Here is a 21,186-nt window from a genome sequence, read left to right as displayed (position 1 = left end):
TAAATTTGCAAATTTGGAAACATCCCTGAAGATACGTTATAGTTGTGATTGTTTGCTCCTCTAATTAACCTAAGGGTAGAAAGAAGAAAGGGAGCAGGCAGCTAATGTGTTCCCAAAACATGTCAGGTGTATCTTTCCTTACTTTATCTTCACACGGCCCTGTGAGGCGGTCCGATTTCCATTTTACGGAAGACAACACTGAGCCTCTAAGAAGTCAAATACGAGCCAACACCAGGGAATGTAGATCCAGTGGACATTTTCTTAGTTGACTGCCTCTTGGCTTTTAATACCCAAATTTTGCAGGAAATGCTTATTTCTAAGTCAAACGTTTTTGCTTGTTGCTTATGAAAGAAAAAAGTCCATGACATGCTCTAAAATGTAACACAACATTTTCAATTAAAAGCATGAGGAGAAAGTGTCAAGTTACAATACAATCGGTAGAATGTCAGAAACTTCTGTAGAGGTTTTGAAAAGCCAGCAACAAAGGGGATGTGTCGCAGATGTTCTTGGTGATAAAAAAGAAAGGAAAAAAAAAGCCACATTTCAAAAAAAAAAAATGCATGTTGAGAGCATATTAATTGTTGAGAAATCAATGTTTTAGACATTTTTACATTCTTAATGCAATGGCTGTTAACTATATATAAGGCATTTTACTATACTTTGGTCATATTTTAGAACAACGGTTGGCAACCTTTTTCTGTAAACGGCCAGACGGTGAATATTTTAGATGCTGCAGCTTTTGCAGCTGTAAGTTCTCTGTGGCAACTATGCCACTCTGCCACGGCAACAGGAAAGCAACTAAAGGGGATAAATAAACAAATGGGCGCTGTGTTCTGATAAAACTTTATTTACAAAAACAGGTAGTGAGCTGGATTTGGCCCCAGGGCCGTAAGTTGCCAACTTTTTTTTTTTTTAATTTCATCCCTCCCCCCATTTTTTGGAAGTATAATTGACTTCTTATATTAGTTTCGGGTGTACAACGATATAGCGATTCGGTATTTTTATATGTTACAAAATGATCACCACCATCATTTGCTACCTTCTGCCTTAGAAAATTGACTGGGGGTTTTACATACTGACACATAACACATTATGATTTCTCATGTGTTAAATAATGGGAAATAGTATCACTGTAACGAAAAGAAAAAGCCGATGGTTTTTCTCAGCCAGCACAATCAAGTCCCTGTCTTAAGGTAATGGAGGCAACAGTCACCTTAAAGTGACCTTATAATAAATACTTCTTTAAAAAAAAGTAAAGCAAAATAAATAATTTGTAGATTTAAAATGTCACTGGAGGAGTGAATGCTAGAAGCAAAAAATGACAACCTCTAGAAGTTTCAAAATCAAGTACAAAGTCTCCCCACATTAGAACCAAACAGCTTTCTTGGATTTGGAGGACGCTCTTTATCAACCAATTCCAGAGTGGGAGCTATGTGTCCAAAGATAGAATATGCCAGAAGAAACGCATCAAATATATTCTCCCGTCATTCTCCCAAGCATGTAAAGTTGTTGTAACAAGGTTTTAGTTCACTTTTTTGGGGCGGGTGGTAAAGCTCACAGACGTAATACAGACAGAGAAATGCTTTTTTTAAAAAAATCTCAGTTCCCCATTCATGTTTTATTACAACAGTGAAGTACACAAGATGGTTTGAGACATAAAATGGATAAATTGTATGAATTTGTTTTACCTAAAATGTCAATCCCAACAGAAAAAAAGCAAGTCAATGATAGCCCAGTCTGACAAAGGAATATTTTGTAGCCATTAAAAATAACTCCAGGAATAGGGAAATGCGTACAGACGCTTGTTATGATGGGACATGAAATAAGATAGAAAAATCATAGCTAAAGTACAATCTTAAACATATGCATCAAAAAAAGAAAAGAAAATGGACAGAGAGTTTGCCTTGGAGGAAATGGGATTAGCTGCTATTTTCTTTACAGTTTTTTTGTATTTTTGATTCTCTAAAACAAAGCAATTTCTCAAATATAGGTTATAGAATATGAAAAAGCTATCTGAACTTCAAAAAGAAGAAGACATTCGCTGTACATTTATTGACACTCATTTATTAATGGCTTTTGATTGCCTCTTTCTCAGAACAGGAGTGTCTTGAGAGCAGAGATTCGTGTCATCTCTCATTTCCCAAACATGGTGTTATAGCATCTCACGCACTCAATTAACATTCCTCGAAGCAACTGAAGAGTTCACCTTACTTTTAAGAAGTCCTCTAATGAGATTCTGTAAATAAATTAAACTTTTATACTTTAAGCCTTCAAAAAAAACCCAAAACAATTTTGCTGAAAGCATTTGATCGCTTGTAGATTATAGCTATAAATCAGTTGCCTGATTCAAAAACTGCACTTTCTCTCCTCTTTCCTTTTTACGTGATGGCACACAATAACTCTGTCTTTCAATAACTTAAAACAATTCTGAGTCATTGGCTCCTTAAACACAAAATACATCTTGATCAAGGAAGCTAGCCATTTCATAAATATTTACCCCAATGCACTACCTTGCTTTGAAGAGGGGATGGTGAGCTCCCGATTGACAAGTAACTTCTGAGCAGAAAGAGGGAGGAAACCTCTCATGTCAGCGAGGAAAAAGGTGCTACGCTGTCTCCACATTCACTCTCTCCTGTGGAGGGCTCTTCCCCACCAGCCAAAAAGCACACGACAAAGGCAGTCATCATTCATCATTGTTTTCTTTCCCTCGGTCAATCTCTGTCTCAGACAGACACACACACACACATGCACGCATATTCACCCTGCACTCACCTCTCACTCCCGGCTTGCATACTTTCAGTGGCTCCCCAGTACTCGCAGGGAAAGAGATCAAAACCTGCACTTGGTCCTTAAAAGGCCACTGGAGATCTCTCCAGCCTCCAGCTCAACTACACGTCTCCACTGGCCCTGCTCAGCTTCTCACTGTGCCTCTGTACTGAGCTAAAAGGATAGAGGAAGGAAGACTGAGGACTAGATGAAGATTCCAGCTTCCTTCTTGAGAACCACTGTGGTCAAGAAGACAGTGGGGAAGAAACATCTTTTTTCGAAGAACCAAAACATAGGCATCATCAACACTTTATATTAATAAAGTTTTCCTCCACTTAATGTACCACGAAACATTTCCCATGGTATCTTCTGGAGAGAAATAAACTGAGCTGAGTACACAAAAAACTTAAGCCTTAAAAGCAACTTCAGCTTTCTCCTTAACACATAACCATTAGCCCAAGGGTTGTCTGTAAGCCCACAACAACGACAAGTGGGAGAGATTTTGTTGGTTCTTACCACCGGGAAACTCTTTTCTCCAAACTTGTCAACTCCAGGAGGAAAAGAGAAAGGGAGAGCCAACTGCAGAACGCAGCGAGGTCCCACCATGGGAAAGCCAATCTGTGCGTAGTCACACTCGCACTCGGGGTAGACTATTCCATCTTACAGGGGAACAAATGCAAGCCACAGCTGGCTCATCAACTAATCACCCTGCCTAACCCCAGAGGAAGATGGGCTTTCAGTTGGGAATGAAATGAAAGACATCTTCCTCATGACATGCAAAAATCAAGGCCCTGTGAGGACTATCGCTCTTCTGATCTCTGGGGGAACAAGGGTGTTTACTGACGAGCCGCTAGCAAAAAGAGAAGGCGCCACGCTCCATTGTGATCTAACCTCAGTGGCCCAAACCTGAGTAATGTATTGTTTGGGACTATCACATGATAACTAGTGCCATTTCATCTTCGCCTTCCTGGGCACACAGGACGATTATGTTGCCCCGTTTTCCTGACTCTTAGGTTGGGACCATGTGTCCGATTTCTGGTCCATGGGATGGGAGCAGAAGCAAGGTGCCCCACTTCCAAGCCTGACCAAAGAATCAACTGTGCTCCCTGTTCTTCATCCCCCGAGACCGTGGAGACCCCAAGTTCTCGTGGCAAATCCAGGATGGAGGAGGTTCCATGAGCACATACAGACACGAAGGGAGCATGACATACACCTTTATTATGTTAAGCTACCAAGATTTGCAGGTTGTTGGTCACAGCAGCTTGCACAACACATCCTGACTAATATACTTGACACCTTATTACAGTCTTCATTAGGATTTCCTTGAATACCTACTTATTTTTAGCTTAGTCTCCACCATGGGACCATGTCTTGGTATTCTGTGTATCCCCTTTCAGAAAAGACCTGCCACCATGTCTTCCAATAAATGGCTGTTGATAGAGTGACAAATGACTAATCAATTAAGAGGGAAAGCATTCACGTGACAGTTAACTTTTTCAGCAATTACCCTAGGTCATATATGACAAATGAGGACTCTGTTCTCACGAGGCCTGCAGGAAACAACAATACAAGCAAGTGAGAAAGATGAACACACAGGTTTGACCTAAGCACAACAGGTCAGAAAAGGCTGCATGTTAGAAATGATCTGGAAGCCTAAGACATTAAAAAGATGAGCAGAACTTAGCCAGGGAGGTGGGGCTGGGTGGAGGGTGAAGAGAGCAATTCTATGATTCTCTTGGTCAAAACAGACAAACACAAACACCGGGCCTGACAATAATCCGTCTTCTGTCTTCTACAATGACTTTAAAAATATAACGTGGGAGTATCAGGACTTCCAAACCAAAAATGAGGCCAAATACATTGAGTAATACAGAAACAAAAGAACGCCATTACCCTCTGCTAAGTGTCTCAACGGTGTAACTTAAGACAAAACACTTGTTTTTCTTCCACCGACAGGGAGAAAAGAGTGGGTTAGTCACACGAAAATTGCTTTTCTAAATTCTCTGAGAAAATAATAGCAAGAGAAACGAGGCAGTTCACAGACTGCACCACTATTCCTTCTTAAATATTCATTTGTCTCCTCCTTTCTATAAATATCAGAATGATCCCTCAAAGAGAACCACAAAAAACAAAAACGAAGTGGGTTTTGTTTATTCTTTAAATCCATAAACTCATGAGGATAGAGCACTTAGAATAGGGTCGAGAGACCCAGCTTCTCATCAGCACTGAGCTGTAGCTTTTAACTGGGTCCCCTCATCTGCAGACTGAGAACAGTGAGTTTGGAGAACTGAAAAGTCCTTTCCGGCACTAGTATCTCATAAAGGGGTTCTCAAACTCACAGGCTCAACACAATCACCTGGAAGGCTCATTAAAACAGGACTGCTGGGCCCTAACCCCAGAGTTTCTGATTCAGTAAGGCTGCGGTAAGGCCAGAAATTTTACATTTCTGTCTCCAGGTGATGATGGTGCTGCAGCTGCTTGGAGGACTGTGCCCCGAAGTCCTCTGCTTCCAACCTGCCTGTCCGTGCACATCTGGATGCCCAGGTGGAAGACGGGCTTCTCCTAACCAGGACCAGCCGAGTCTGTATCGGGTGGGGACTCTTTCTGGGTTCCTTGCCCAACCTCTGGGGACCCAGACCTTAGCCTCTCTCCCAAGGAAGTCTACTCTCAGGAAAATACCTGAAGTTCTGCAATCCTGTCCCCAGCAGCCGACCATGTGGTTTGTTCTGACCTCTGAATCAGAAGTGGCTGCCTTCGAGGGCTTGGCATCAGTCTGAAAAGAAGACCCAGCCCTTTGCCATGTCACGTAGGGCCCAGCTCCAACCTCTCCCATACCATCCTCACCCACCCACCCTTATTCCTGCGAATGACCTTCTGTTCCCACACCATACTCTCACTAACTCTGAGGCTTAGGCCTCATCATTCTCTCTGCCTAGAAAGTTCTTCCTACAGCTCTTTGTATATGGAGATCATTTTTAACCTTTAGACCTTAAATCAAAAACCATCTCGATTCTGAAAACTCCTAGTCCTAAAACTATGAAAAAAACAAAACAAAACAAAACAAAAAACCATCTCTTCCACGCTGCCTTCCCTGATCAGACCATCTAAGTGACCCTGTCAAGGTATGGTCCGTATACCGTTTCCTTCATGTATTTTTATTCTATGTAACTACATTGCTCCTTCATTCCATTATTGACTCTCTCTGCCTCCCTCTACTCAAAGGCAAAGTCTGTGAGAGCGAGGGTCTGTTGGGCTGCCTTCCCCTCTCTGCAACCCTCACACAAAGCACAATGACTGTCATACGGCAGACACTCGAGATATTTGTCGCACGCAGGAATGACTACATTAATTATCGTATTCTGTCTGTTAATTTAAAAAAAAACCCAAGGAAAAGCCAATAACTGTGAGCTATAATATCACGAGTTCCAGAGCCCAGAGTGATGTGTAACGGCGTGCGATAAGACTACAGTTACAGGAACGAAGCATCTGTGCCACGATTTCAGGCTTGAGAAACTGAAGTGGGTCCAGGGCTGGGGAGATCCTTGGCCGTACATCTCAAAGCACCCCCAAGAGGCCTGCCCTGTCCTCTACAAGCCATCCCATATCATTTCTGCAAGGCTGGGTCCATAACCCCTAGACGTCTTGAACTTCTTTCTAATGTCACCCCATTCCTCCTGCCAGGTGCAAAGGGAAAGAAAGTTCTTTGCAAGCTGAGCTCCCCTACCCGGGTCGACTCTGAAAAACCACTTGTAAGTGGTATATGTTAACCACAGTTCGTAATTTTGTCACAGGTGTTTGACTAAAAAGGGGACAAAGCCTTTTAAGATAGTCTGCCTCTATTATGTCATTGTGTATATTCCGCGCCACACCTACAAGCTAACACAGTCCTTTTGTTCTATGCCATGGCAACCAAGAGAGGTAATGCTGCATAATTTGGCTAGGGGCATCCTACAGGCTCAAAAATGTGCACGCCTTGGAGGGGGTGGTAGTGGGATGAACTGGGAGGTTGGGATTGACATGTATACACTAATATGTACAAAATAGATAACTAATAAGAACCTGCTGTATAAAAAAATAAAGTTCAAAAATTCAAAAAAAAAGTTTGCGCCTTTACCAAAAAAAAAAAAGTTGAAGTAGAATTTTAACACAACTTGTCATAACAGCTGACACCCATACACTGAGGAGGAAATCAAACGATGTGAGTTGTACCTGGCAGTTCAACAGACTACAGGATAAATACTCTTCACAAGGCAGCCAAACCATCGGTGAGAAGTTTTCTATAATTATTTTTTAAAAATCGTTAACATCCCTTAAGCTTTTTACCAGCCTGGTGGGGTGAAATCAGTGCCAATTCTGGATTGGACACTAATTTACTTATTGTGCAGACTTAGAAAAGTCATTGTCTGAAACACACTGTACGGAGAAGGCTTAAGGAATTCAATTATTCCAAAGGTTCCTTCCAGTCCAGACTCTTTGAATCTATGACGTAGTTTCTGGATTTCCACCTTAGGTGGACAGATACAAGGAAAAGGGCCAGCTCACCTCTGCCCCCCACCCACCCCCGCCCCATTATAAAACAAATACTGTGAGAATGGCCAGCCTTTATCACAAGTTGAGGTGTGGCGTGGCTATACTCGGGTTTCTTGTATCTGTTCAAATAAAGTTATGTTTCCAGGTACTGCAGGAGGGTGAGTTGATGTAGTAATTACCTGTTACTCTTGACAAGTAAGGTAATTAATGTAGCAAAATACCACTGCAATGTGTGTAAATTTAGCCCACCATAATTAAAGCACCCGTCTGTTCAACAAAATGTTCAATTAAGAAAAAATATTGACGGTGCACATTTTTGGAAATTAGAAAACGTATGGAATGAACGCACGTCCCTTCGTTGACATCCGTTTCTAGAATGCTTTCCCAGCAGGGAGCACGCATCAAGGGTTATAACGGAGTAACTTCCACCAAAACACAGAACATCTTTGTACGTTTACTATTAAGACGACAGTCTCCTGCGGAAGTATGTTACTGAGCATTCTCATTCTATGCCACATACGCAAGTCAGAAAATGAACTTCAGGAGCATCTGAACCCCCAAACGATAGCAAGTAGCAAAAAGCTGGAAAGTTATTATTGTGCAACAACCCAAGGAACAGGGCTGCCCTCAAGTATCATAACCTGACAGTACGATCACCTACTTGCCAATATTAAAGAGCCAGAGATACTAAACACACCCTGGGCAAATAAAAATGCTGCCAACTTCCTGGCACTCCTTGAACAGAGAGACAATGGTATCAGAGTTTGCTTCATTATCTTTTACTCTGGTTTCTTCCTGTGTCTACCAGTCATTTTTTTTCTTTTCTTGAAGTATAGTTGATTTACAATGTTGTGTTCATTTGTGGTGTATAGCAAAGCGATTCAGCTATATATATTTATATATATTAACACACACACTTTTTCAAGTTCTTTCCCACTATGGTTTATTACAGGATATTGAATGTAGTTCCCTGTGCTGTACCGCAGGACCTTGCTGTACCATAGGACCTTGTTTACTTGTTTTGCATACAGTAGTTTGTATCTGCTATTCCCAAACTCCTAATGTATCTCTCCCGTCCCACCCACCCCCTTTCGCATTCGGTTTGTTTTCCATGTCTGTGAGTCTGTTTCTGTTTCAGACCCAAAGGTTAACATGTTGAACAAGAAGGCTACCAGGTCCTTCACTTGAAGGGAAGCTGATGTCCTTGCTAATCTGCCTGAGAACATCTCTAGCCACGTAAAGAGTCAAATGCCCAAAGAAATTAAACCAGAACTGCCATAAGACAGAGACAAAAAGAAGCCATCAGTTACCAGGTCAGGAGACAAGTAGTTACCTCTAAATTTGATCACAGAAAGAAAAAAAAAAAAAAAAAGAGCTCACTGATATCTACATGGAGAAGTGGGAAATGAGTCAGGGGTTCTTTTTGAGAAGGAAATCCCAGGGGTTTTTCTCTTAATTCTTCTACTCAGATAAATTCAGAGGAAGACACAACAAGTTGGCCTAAGTAAAGAAACAGCTAGAATTCAGACAGACTAAACAGTGTGATATGGGAAAGAAACACAATATGATTTCAGTGTCACTTAATGATGTATACACTTGCTTTTGGTCTCGTTTTCACATTTCTGTATAGTATATCTTACCTTGGGAGATACAAAAATCTAGAGAGAAGTAACTAAAAGGCACACTCAAGTGACTTCACAGTTTATCATATTAAATTAAGCCCTAAATGTTCTATATCTGAGAACTTGGATGTATCCCCAAGTAAAGAATAAAAAGTACAAGGAGACATTCTAGATCTAAACATGATGAGGAAATGAAATGGTTTCTCCAACTAAAATACTCTGATTTCACACTTGGAAATAATAACCATGATCTTAAAAGGACGAGGATGAAGAAATCACTTGCTCTAGCTGTTGACAAAAATAAGGCTAGAAGACCGCAGCAGGGAAGAGGATTTTGTAAAAGTATCCTTAGAACTTACATTACCTGGCGGGCACTGGAGTATTAACTTCTAAAATGAACTTTTTTTTTTTAGAGCGGAGGGGGTGAGGGGATGAGTGAAATAGGTGAGGGAGATTATGAGGTACAAACTCCCAGTTACAAAATTAATGAGTCACAGGGATGAAACGTACAGCATGGGGAATACAGTCAATAATAATGTAATATCTTTGTATGGTGACAGATGGTAACTAGACTTATCGTGGTGATCATTTTGAAATGTATAGAATTAGCCAATCACTATGTTATGCACCAGGAACTAACATAGTGTTGTCAGTCAATTACACCTCAAAAACGAATAAACATAGAAATAAAGAACAGATTTGTGGTCACCAGGGGTGGGGGAGGGGGTCTGGGTGGGGAGAGGGGGAATTGGATGAAGGTGATCAAAAGGTACACACTTCCAGTTATAAAATAAGTAAGCACTAGGGATGTAATATACAACATGATTAATATAATTAACACTGCTGTTAGATATGAAAGCTGCTAAGAGAGTAAGTCCAAAGAGTTCTCATCACTAGGCAGAATTTTTTTTCTTTTTCTTTTTTTTTTGGTATCTCTATGAGAGATACCACACTAAACTTACTGTGGTAATTATTTCATGATGTATGTAAGTCAAAACATTATGCTGTACACCTTAAACTTAGCATTGTGTGTCAACTATATCTTAACAAACCCAGAAGAAAAAGAAGAAAATAAATTATTTGTAAAAAAAGTCTCATAGTTAGAAAGGATGGTAAATCTAATTATGGTAGCGACGGGGGAAAGGGGGGACATGAACTGAGGATCTGTTGCAAGATTCACGGAATGCAAACTAAAATGTCTGTTTCTCCAACGCTGAATGAACCACCCAGAGAAGACGGGGCAGTCAATACTGTCCTTATTCACTGGGTGAATTTATGGAGGATGAAACCTCCAAAAGCAATTATTTCAAAGATTACACTGGATGGCATCTGATGGGCTACGTAATATTACAAAATATCACAAAACCATTTCACATCGATTCTATCACTGCATCTTCACAAACCATTGAGACACTAAGGTTAATTCCATCTTATAGACAAGTAAAGTAAGGCCCAGAAGCAGCAAACTGGTATGGCTGAGTTCCCAAAAGCTACCGTATTGGAACAATTTGTTCTCCTTGGAATGGGATAAATGTATTCCTTGGCACTACTGAATCAATTCATAGACAGTATTTGAAAAATATGTCGCCTTAGTACTTAAGAGCTGTGACTTGCATCTTAAAATGGGCACCTTAAAATTACCAGAAATCCTGGTTAGTGTGTTCCAAAGCAAATGGTGATGTAAGTTATCAGTATAAGTTTTCCCAACACAGGTTGGGAGAAAGTTCTGATTCCAAATTTTGTAATTTAGCCATTTAGTTAAAAAAAAAAAAAAATCAAAAAGAAACCAACCTGGAACTGGAACTTGTGATCCTATGAACCCAAAACAGCTTAAGTAGTCAGTTATGTCTAGAATTTGCTTTACCCCAAAAGAGGGCTCGAGGAAAACCACACCACCGTCTTCAACTTCCAAATCTATATAAATGAGTTCTTGACTTCACTTTCTTAAATTTATCTTTATCTTATTTATTTTTGGCTGCATTGGGTCTTTGTTGCAGCGCGCGGGCTTTCTCTAGGTGGGGCGAGCGGGGGCTACTCTTCATCGTGGTGCATGGGCTTCTCACTGCAGTGGCTTCTCTTTGTTGGGGAGCACAGGCTCGTTGTGGCACGCGGGCTTCAGGAGTTGTGGCGCGTGGGCTCAGTAGTTGTGGCGCGTGGGCTCTAGAGCGCAGGCTCAGTAGTTGTGGCACACGGGCTGAGTTGCTCTGCGGCTTGTGGGATCTTCCCGGACCTGGGCTCGAACCCATGTCCCCTGCATTGGCAGGTGGATTCTTAACCACTGTGCCACCAGGGAAGCCCCTTGACTTCACTTTCTTTTAAGCTTTTCCTCTTGACTCTTCAATGGCATCGTGCTATGGTCCTCTTTCATCTCCCAGACAGCATCTGAGAATCATGGGGATGGAGGATGACTTTTCCACGTCACATACCTCCTCCAGATGTAGAAGCTGATGCAAGAAATTGAAAAAAGGTGACAGGTAGCAAAAGAAGGGAGGACAGAGGAGTATCTAACGATACCTGTCATATTTATTCACCTTTTACCTATAGAAACTTGAAACTGAGCGACATGCAGAAAAGATTCTTCATCCTTTTTCATTCTCAAAATTAATAAAAACTGGAGGAAAAAACTAAATGGTGAATGGGTAAGCAGGAACATCTGAATTGATGATAAGGTGTTAAAATGTGTGAGTCAATGTTTCCTGGGTTTGTTAGAGCAACTTTAACAGACTTCAGGGGGCCACGGTCACTAATGTGAAGGTACCCAAATTCCGATCTCATATGGACTGCACGCACTGCCTTTTTACGTAAGAGAAAATAATTTTAAATCAGACAGCAAAAACGTAGAAAGGTGAGATGGACAGTGACTCCTAGATTGAAATATCTTCTACTACTTAACTTCAGCCTAGGCGGCCAGCAGCAGACAAATAATCGGAACTGCTTTTATCTAATTAGGTAAATAAATATCACAGAAAGGAAATACTTTTTACTTACTATGCACTGTGCTCAGAACTGTTTTTGCATAAGCCCATGCAACCCCTAAGCATCTGATAAACTAGAATATTTTCAGTTCCTGAAGTGAGGGAGGTGATTTTTCACCTGCATCTTCAAATGAGAAAATTGAACCTTAAGAAGATGAAATAACTTTCCCAAGGTCACAAAGTTACTAAGTAGCTTAGCCAGAATTTGAAACCAGATCTCTCTTCCCAACTTGGGTAATTACTTGACAATTATACTACCACACTTAAGAACATATCAGCTAATACTTCTGGTATAAGGTTTCCTGGTTCATGTTGATCCTGGAAAGTAAAGCAACTTGAAAAAACAACTTTATTTTAAGAAGTCTGCTTTGAAATAAAAATCATTTTTTTGCTGGTAACATGAAGATTGATTATTTTTCAGGTTATAGTAGTAATAATTATCCTATGAATGCTATATAGAAATGCTTCCCCAGAATTTGGTGGACTTACCTATCACAGTGTAAAGCAAAATATTCCACTACTGTTGCCATCTAAAGTCTCATACCCTCCAGACATTTACCTCAAGTTATGAGATGAAGCCACACTAGTGCTAGCTTTCTAACACAGAATTCTGTAAAGAAATAACTCAAAAAAAAAAAAAGAAATAACTCAAGGATTCCTGTCCAAACCATATGTAAAACAGAATCAATACAGCCCAAGAAAATAAAAAGCCTGTATTTGAGGTTATCACTGAATGAGCCACCACAAAGCGACAGAAAGTAGTTGGATAAGGAGGCACTATCCTGGGTCACCAATTTCCCTTGTTCCTTTTGCCAAGGGAGAGGAAATACTAACATCAGAAACTTCTGGAACAGAACGATGTGACACACAAACACCAAAGAAGCTACTGCTGGGAGATGAACGGGTAATACTACATGATACTACATGACACTATCAGCAAGACGAGACAGGGTAATGGATTCGTTGGCAAAACATTCAAATTCTTACCAACTTCTGGTCTAAGAAGTTCTTTTCTTCTTTCAGATATTTGCTCCCTTAACAAAAAAGCCATTCTTTCACCCCCGTCCTCCCCCATCACTAATCTTGGCTGTTTCTAGCTATGATGTTGAACCCTCTCCCTTTCTCTGCCTCTTGCCTCACTCCTGTGCTATCTGTATCTTTATCTTGACGTTATCTGGGTGATGACTAGAAGAACGGCTGGGTAGAACCAAGAGACAAGGCATTATTTCCTGAAGTTCTGGACTTAAACCACTACAATGATTTGGGGTGGTACAGACATGACAACAAATCACACTGAACTGCATCCTTAGTTGTGTTCTTTCAAATTCCAGAGCAACCCTTCTAATTATGTCAAGGTCAAAGCCTCATCTGGGTGCTGGTCTGACACCTCACACATGCTGAGGCCCACTTTTAAAAAAAGAGAGAACCCCTCCAGCTCAATACCTTAAGAAGAGGTAGTCAACAGTCTACAGTGAGCTTTGATCATGGGTCAGCAAATGACGGTCTGTGGGCAAACCTGGCCTGCGGCTGCTGATTTCTGTAAAGCCCATGAGATAAGAAGAGATTTTATATTTTTGATGGGCTTGGGGGGAAAAGTCAAAAGAAAAGTAATATTTCATGAAATGAAAATCAAATTTCCACATCCATAAATAAAGTTTTATTTGAACACAGCCATGCCCGCTCATTTATGTTTTGTTTCCTCCTGATGCGGCGTTACAATGGAGGTGAGTAGCTGCAAAGGGACCATAAAGGCCTGTGAAGCTGAAAGTATTTACCACCTGGTCCCTTACCACAAAGTTTACCGACTCCTGTGTATACCACCATGCTGCCTTCAAAATATTTACTTTAGGTTACCATCGAGCTCCGGTAACCGATACTACTTTTTCTTGAAAGGGGTAACGTAAAATCTCCTTTTTAAATCGACTGATTTGTATTCCAGCAAATGAAGGAACTTAAAGGGAAACAGAAGCTCATAAAGTATAGGTGGTATTTAGATCAAAACCAGGGAAACCATAAGCAAAGTCATGAAGAACGCCCGAGAAAGGCAAAGCAGTTTGAAAAATAAGAAACCAAGAAGATGGGTGCAGGCAGGGAGGGGTTGGGATACAAAACTAAAGACTATGTAAATAAGACATCCAGACGTAGCGATCTGTCTTCTAAGGTCAGAGTGGAGTCTGAGCTGTGGACCCCTAGTGGACAGGAGGTCAGGCAGGCTACCCAAGAACATCAGGTTGGCCAGCCTCCCCATGGGGAGCAGCAGGGTCTTATTTTACATTCACAGGACCCTGACACACTGGCCAAGAATTCCTCGTCTGGCAATTGGTGAGACAGTCAGTCCAAAACAACCAAGGCTGGGTTAGTCAGGTAAAACAACAGCAAAAGGCCAAGCGGCTCAGCGTGAGTCTAGGCCAAATGCTTCAGAGCAAATATCACTTTGCACTGATAAAATACCCAGTATGACCCAAGCAGGGTCCAACGGCTTTCTTCCCTCTGATGGAAATGCTTCCAAGGTGCACCGAGCATCAAAGACTTCCTGCATCTTAGAGTAAGTTCACGTTACCATCCACACACTTTACACTCTTTGGTGTTTGATACGCACTATGTTTATTCTTTAACAATGAATTTCCTCAACAGCTTGGCTATATTCTTTTTAGAAATTTCTTCCTGTAAAACAAACTTACATTATTGCGTTTGCCTCTCATTACTCTTACTGAATATGCATCTCTTCTGTGGCCTTTCAACTACACATTTTTCCCCCAAGAGAGAAATGTTTTTTGGTGGTTCCACCAACAACAATTTCTGTTGTTGAGTCATAGACAACATCAGTGTTAAAATTCATCATCTTTTTCTTTCCATATGATTAATGTTTTTAAAACATGCTAGTAAAACGTAAAACTTACCATATCTGAAAAAAAGCACTTGAAATGCTGGATTTTAAATTGTGGAACTAAGACCAGTACAACCAGAGGGCATTTTTTCCCCCACATCTGCACAGTATTTCAACTGGTCATCACTTCCTTGGTGAATTACAACTCAATTTATCTGCTATGGACTCAGAGGCTGAGGTTCCCAATTTCTTTTTTAACCACAATGAACTATTTTTATCAAGTTCTAAGCACTCCCACCTACACAGATACTAAGTTTCAGAAGATTCTACCAGCTAAAATTTATTTGTTAAGAATTAATTAATACAGAATATCTACCAAATTGCCAATCAGAGCTCACAGATTGAAATATTCATGGCCAAAGGCCAAAGACAGTTTGGTTAACCCCTAAGGTGCTATCTCATGCAAATTACTGAATTCACTTCAGGCCTTTTGAAACTTAAAAAAACTGGTCAATGAGGTTTACATTTGAAGCTGTGGCCCCAGCATCCTTTCCTTCAAACCCCTCTCGCACGGAACCAAGGGAAGGTTGAGGAGTCACAGGGTTCTGGGGAGGTTGACTCCACTTGGCTCTAGTGATGGAAAAATATTACCTAGGATATGCTAATTAGTACATCCCATCTCCCTGGCCATCGGCAGAGTGGAATGTGCTGGAAACTTGTCCAATTAGAGCTTCAGGAATCTGTCCAAAAATCTTAAGAAAAGATTCCCCTTTCCTCTCTCCTGCTTGGCTCATTCGAGTAAATCTACAGCCCAGCAGTTGCTAGGAACCATCTTACGACTGCACATAGGGGCCGTCTGAAGATAAGTCAGCGCCACTGTGGAAAACAGAGCAAAGAGCCTGATCAAATCTCTCCTGCAGTTCACCCACTAAGGACTTGCCAGTGACACTGGTTAAGCTGCCCGAACTGGACTTTCTGTTGTTTACCACCCAAATCCTCCTAACTTAAATACTGAAAAACTCCACGATTAGACGTCTCAGAGCCCTGGAATTCTGAGACCGCAGGCATTGGGGACCACCGCTCCAGTGACAGATTTAGAGGCGGTATCATAATGTGTCAGATAATCAGTAAGTGTGCATTTCGAGCGTGGTGGATATGTTTCAGAGTTTTTGTAACCCCAGGTCGGGGGCATCACCGTGAAAACCATGAAAGATAACAACATCAGGAAACTGCCTGACGTTCCTCATCTAATTATAAGGTGGCCATGCTGGCCGACACTATTAGGGTGAAGTGACATGAGGAGAGCCGGCTCCAGGTGGCTCAGGAACTGCACATGCTTTCAGCTAGATCTGCAGCGAAAGACGCCACTTAACCATTTCATTACTATCCTTCGTTTCCGGGGGAAAAGGGAGAATTCATTATCACAGAAGACGTGTTTTAGGAATGGCAGACGAGCAGTAAATGCTACAAGGAAGATGAGATGATCAAAGGAACAAATAAAATGCTGTTAAATATCCCTATAAAGTAGGTGTTTGTAAGGCTGAGATTCTGGTTTTTTGCCCCAGTATTTAGAGACAGACTGTTGACCTTGTATAAGAAAATAATTATCAATGGGAAGATGCTGGTATTTAGGGCCTGCACTTTGAAGGCCTCTATGCAACTCAAGGCATAACCTGTTTATTTGGCTCAGTAAAGGGCAGCAATTGAAAAGAATGGAGTTGGATGGGTCAGGCCAAAGTTGGAATAAAACCCTAATATATCTCCCCATGCAAAGTAGTCTCAGTTTTTGCTACATGTGAAGGAGAGGGAGAGGGGAGAACAGGAAGTGGTGTCTACGCATGTGTACAGGTGAAAAGATGATCCTTTCATCACCAGTCAGCACAGCAGTCCTTTTTCTTTTTCTTTTCCTCTTGTCTAGGTTTTTTAAAAAATTATTATTAGAGTACAGTTGATTTACAATGTTGTGTTAGTTTCAGGTATACAGCAAAGTGAATCCGTTATACATATACATATATCTACTCTCTTTTACATTCTTTTCCTATACAGGCCGTTACGGAATATTGAGTAGAGTTCCCTGTGCTATACAGTACGTCCTTATTAGTTACCTATTTTATATACAGTAGTATGTATACGTCAATCCCTATCTCCCAATTTATCCCCCCGCTTACCCCCTGTAACCATAAGTTTGTTGTTTACATCTGTAACTCTATTTCTGTTTTGTAGATAAGTTCACTTGTACCTTTGTTTTAGCTTCCACATATAAGCGATATCATAATTTGTCTTTCTCTGTCTGACTTACTTCACTCAGTATGACAGTGTTTAGGTCCATCCACGTGTCAGCAGTCCTTCTTGATACACTACTTGAAATGTGGAAGACAAGGTCCCCAGCTACCCAGCTTGGAAGGAGACGGTGAACAGAAAGAGAAAGCTAAATTGCTGTTTTTAAGAAATATGAGCTGGTGACAGAAAGCAAAAAAAAAAAAAAAAAAAGAGAGAGAGAGAGAGAGGCGAGAAGAAAGACAGGAGAAAGAGAAGAAAGTACAAGTTTGGAGGTCGACACAGAAAGCTATCCAAGGACAGATTCAGAGGGGGCAAACATTATTTTAAGAACAAGCCTGTAGAAAATTTCATTCTAAGTTTCTCTGATGCAAACTTCTTAGAACTCCCTCAAGTGCAATGCCCTGTGTGAGCTGTGTTGGAAGGAAATTATGGAGAGTAACTACTTTCCAACCCTGAGAGGAGAAAAGCACACACAACAGCGAGAAGAGAGAATATCAAGAGTTCTTTAACCAAGATCAATCATGAAAATGAAGCTTCTAGAAATTCTCACTGGAAGTCCCATGGGGAATAAGACAAAGGCTCAAGCCAATTTTATTAGAATCTCAAAAGTCAGGGTGACCTCCGTTGATAAATGACTTCTCAAACCATGATGACAAAGCCCTCAGCCACACGGCCAACTGCGGACCCCCAGGAGAAAGGTGGATGATATGCCAAGTGGCACTGGTGCGAAGACTGGCACAATTTTGTTAAATCTATTTTCTTAAAATGACTATCACTGTCTGTAAAGGGTTCGCATGAATTTCACAGTGTGTGGAATGGGTGGCACAAAAGCTTTTTAAGGTGTTCCAAACCATTCTAACCCTTTTTTTATTTTTATTTATTTACTTTTTGGGGCTGCACCGTGCAGCATGTGGGATCTTAGTTCCCCGACCAGGGATCGAACCCGCACCCCAGTGGAAGCGTGGAGTCCTAATCACCGGTCTGCCAGGGAAGTCCCCGAACCATTCTAACCCTTGAGACAAAGTCCCTATAAGGACTCAAGAAGGAGAAGCTTAATTTTACTAACATGGGAGGGCAATTTTCATCAGGGTGACAGTTTAAAGAATCCTGAAAGGGAATCACTTAAGTGGCATCTTGAAAAGAAAAAAGGCCACTACCTCATTCTCCAATCAATAACACAAACAGACTTTAGCAATAACACAGTACTTCATTGGCTGTTGGGGAAAAGAAAGAAAGAAAGGAAAGAAAGAAAGAAAGAAAGACCTGAAAGTCTTCGCTGTGTACCTTGTTAGGAATTAAGAAGAGGTCTAAAGAAGGGAAGCAAAAAAAAAAAAAATTCTTAACCACCATCCTGCATTGGCCAAAGCAATGAAAGCCGTGAACTTCCCAAATGCACTTCAGCAGATGAATGGATTTTTCAAAGGAGAAAAATATCACCCCACATGAAAAGTTAACACATTTATTGACCACACTCTTAGCCCATATTTCACAACATAATGGTAATCTTGCTGAATTCTGTACAATCCTATTATAGATCACTTAGCATTTACCATAGCATTTAAAGCAGCCAGGCTTCTGGGTTGGAATGCACTGGGCGGGGGGGAGGGGCGGGGTAGAAAATTCTATGTGTTGGTCTGAACCTTACACTATCTAGAAGTAAACTCTGTCTTCCCTCTGTGGCTCTCAGGTCGCAGCGCTGTGGAGCAGAATCGTCCCTTGTGGGTGGCTCACGGGAGGGATGGATACCTAGCCTACCCGGGGGTGGGAAAGGCCCCCAAGTATACATCTGTGTGCTTGAGGCAACGGCACATGCTCACGATACACATACAAATACACACAGTGATACATATGAATGTATATAGGAAGACATATATAAATATGTACATGAATATGTATACAAATATGAATATGTATAGGTATGTGTCTGAAGCATGGCCTACAAATCTGTCATCTTCAATGTGCAGAAAGGTTTTTCTTTATCTCATGAGGCTGATTTATTTCCTGGTCGCCTTCTCCAGCCACTCTTTCTTCTCCCCTCCCTCCCCCCTCACTAAACGTACCAGTCTGCCTCTCTGTACTCACTCCCTTGGCTTCAGGTGTCCATCTTCAGCCCGACGACCTTCCCAGCCTTGTGTTCAATGTGTATTTCATCGTCTTCCAGTAAGATTCCATCTGAGATTGACACCTGCACCTAAAATGACATCCAAACCTCGGCCTGCCCTCTCTCATCTTCCGGGAACAAGAGTGGGGAACGCCCACCCGATTCTCCAATCGTCCATCTCTTTCACACCAAGTCCAGCCAATGAAACTTCAAAGGTGTTTTTACCCCTCTGTCTTCTCCTTCCCAATCTCTTCAACAACCTACTGAAGACTCTGACTGTGGCTCTTCAGAAACATCACCATTTCCTCCAATCGGGGCTCCTCGCTACAGTCTGTAAAACGATGACAGATGAACCATTCTGCGGCCCAGCTCTGACTGAGAGATCGATTCCTGTGCTCACAGAAACCCTGGTCATGCTCACTGGCTGTGCCGTTAGGGTCTTCAAAAGGCTGGTCCTTGAGTCACAGAACCAGTTTGAAACCCTGGCTCCATCTCACGACTTTGTACCCGTGGTTAAGACGGCTTAGCCTTTCCAAGACTCAATCTCATCTGTATGGTAAACTGTGGACACTAATAGCGTCCCCTTCCTTGGATGCTTGTAAGAAGGAAAACATAACAAACTGTACATCACTATGCTTGATGTCTTGCCTAGAGCAAATGCCGTCTGCTATTATTAATACTAATTAATGTTACTGAATAAATTCCTTGCTTCTTAACCCAAATCTGAAGTCCTCTACGGTCATGTGTCAGCTACCTACCAACTCATTTTCTCTCTTCTCCTTTACAAACTCTGGGTCCTGGCCAAAGGGAATTATTTGTTGGTCTCCTCAAGTACCAAGCTTTTCGGTCTTTGCTGTGTATCCACTGTTTCCAAGAGCCAGGACACCACCTCTCTTCCCCTAACCCAAATAACTAAAGTTCACATCTTCAGCAAGCTGTAGCTTAAATTCTCCAGGGGGTAAAGAAATACCTCGTTTCTCTTAGCACTTTTTCCCTAAGTACAGCATTTGAATATGAACTTTTGTTTTCTCAGAATTGCCTATGGCAATTTTAAACACATATTGAGCTAAGGGGATGAAGGAGTCAAACGACCTTCTCACGCACACTATGGGACATCATGCATCTCTTATAACACTAAAGTCAAAAGCTGGCTTAATAACTTCATCACCATAAACTCCTCTCTCTACTGCTAGTTAGTAAACATACAACCTTTTCTTCGTTAATTTAATACTGATATAATTGGAATAATTAGTGATTTTATGTGTAAATTTTCTAAAATTATATTTCTTTTTTCCTCCCCTTATAAGAATGTTAAATGCTTTAATAAGCCACCATAAGAACAAGTTTTAGCTGTCAGTGGAACCATTTCATAACTAAAGAACTTAACATTGTCTGTAATCTGTCTCTTTGAATTCACATTGTTTGTTCCACAGAAGTGTATAAACTTCTTCTGGTGGAGTATGAACACATGTATACCAATTCTTAAACGTGACCTGTGTGCATCTGTGATTATTACACATTATAAGCTCAATAACCACACCCGTGTCATCTTCAAATGGTATTTTTTAAGGACCCATATGTTCACGATGCATGACGAAAACAAAGCTGCTATTCAATCCAGCTTCTATTTATTTCAGCGTCTAATGCTCGTAAGAGAATGGGTGGTTCTCTGTTATTGAAAAAGTTTGTAACTGTCAAAACAAGAAACTGACTTAGTTATAGTCAGAGACTTACAATGCCAGTACCAAACCAATGCCAGAGCATACAGTAAAAAGAAAAACGCTGTCAATTTTTCCGCCTGAAAGTCTGTTTCTCTGCATTGCCTATATATCCAGCCAATTCAAAAGGGAGGAAAAGTAAAAATCCTTTGCTGTCATGTAGCCAATACAGCCAGTGGATTTCCTTTGCTAACTTTATTTTTTGAATGTCCTGTAGACTCATCGTAAATCATTTCCAATCTAATTCTCCTGCTTCCCAATTTTAACTGTCGGCCTTATTTAAAGAATTGCCTCTATATTTAACAGATTCCATATCCATTCTGAGAGCTAGTAAGCTAAAAAAGAGTGTGTTGTTCTAAAATGCATC

Source organism: Leucopleurus acutus (assembly GCF_964270905.1).
Source record: "Leucopleurus acutus genome assembly, chromosome: 10".
In the NCBI taxonomy this organism is placed as follows: Eukaryota; Metazoa; Chordata; class Mammalia; order Artiodactyla; family Delphinidae; genus Leucopleurus; species Leucopleurus acutus.
Note: the sequence above shows the minus strand (reverse complement) of the source record.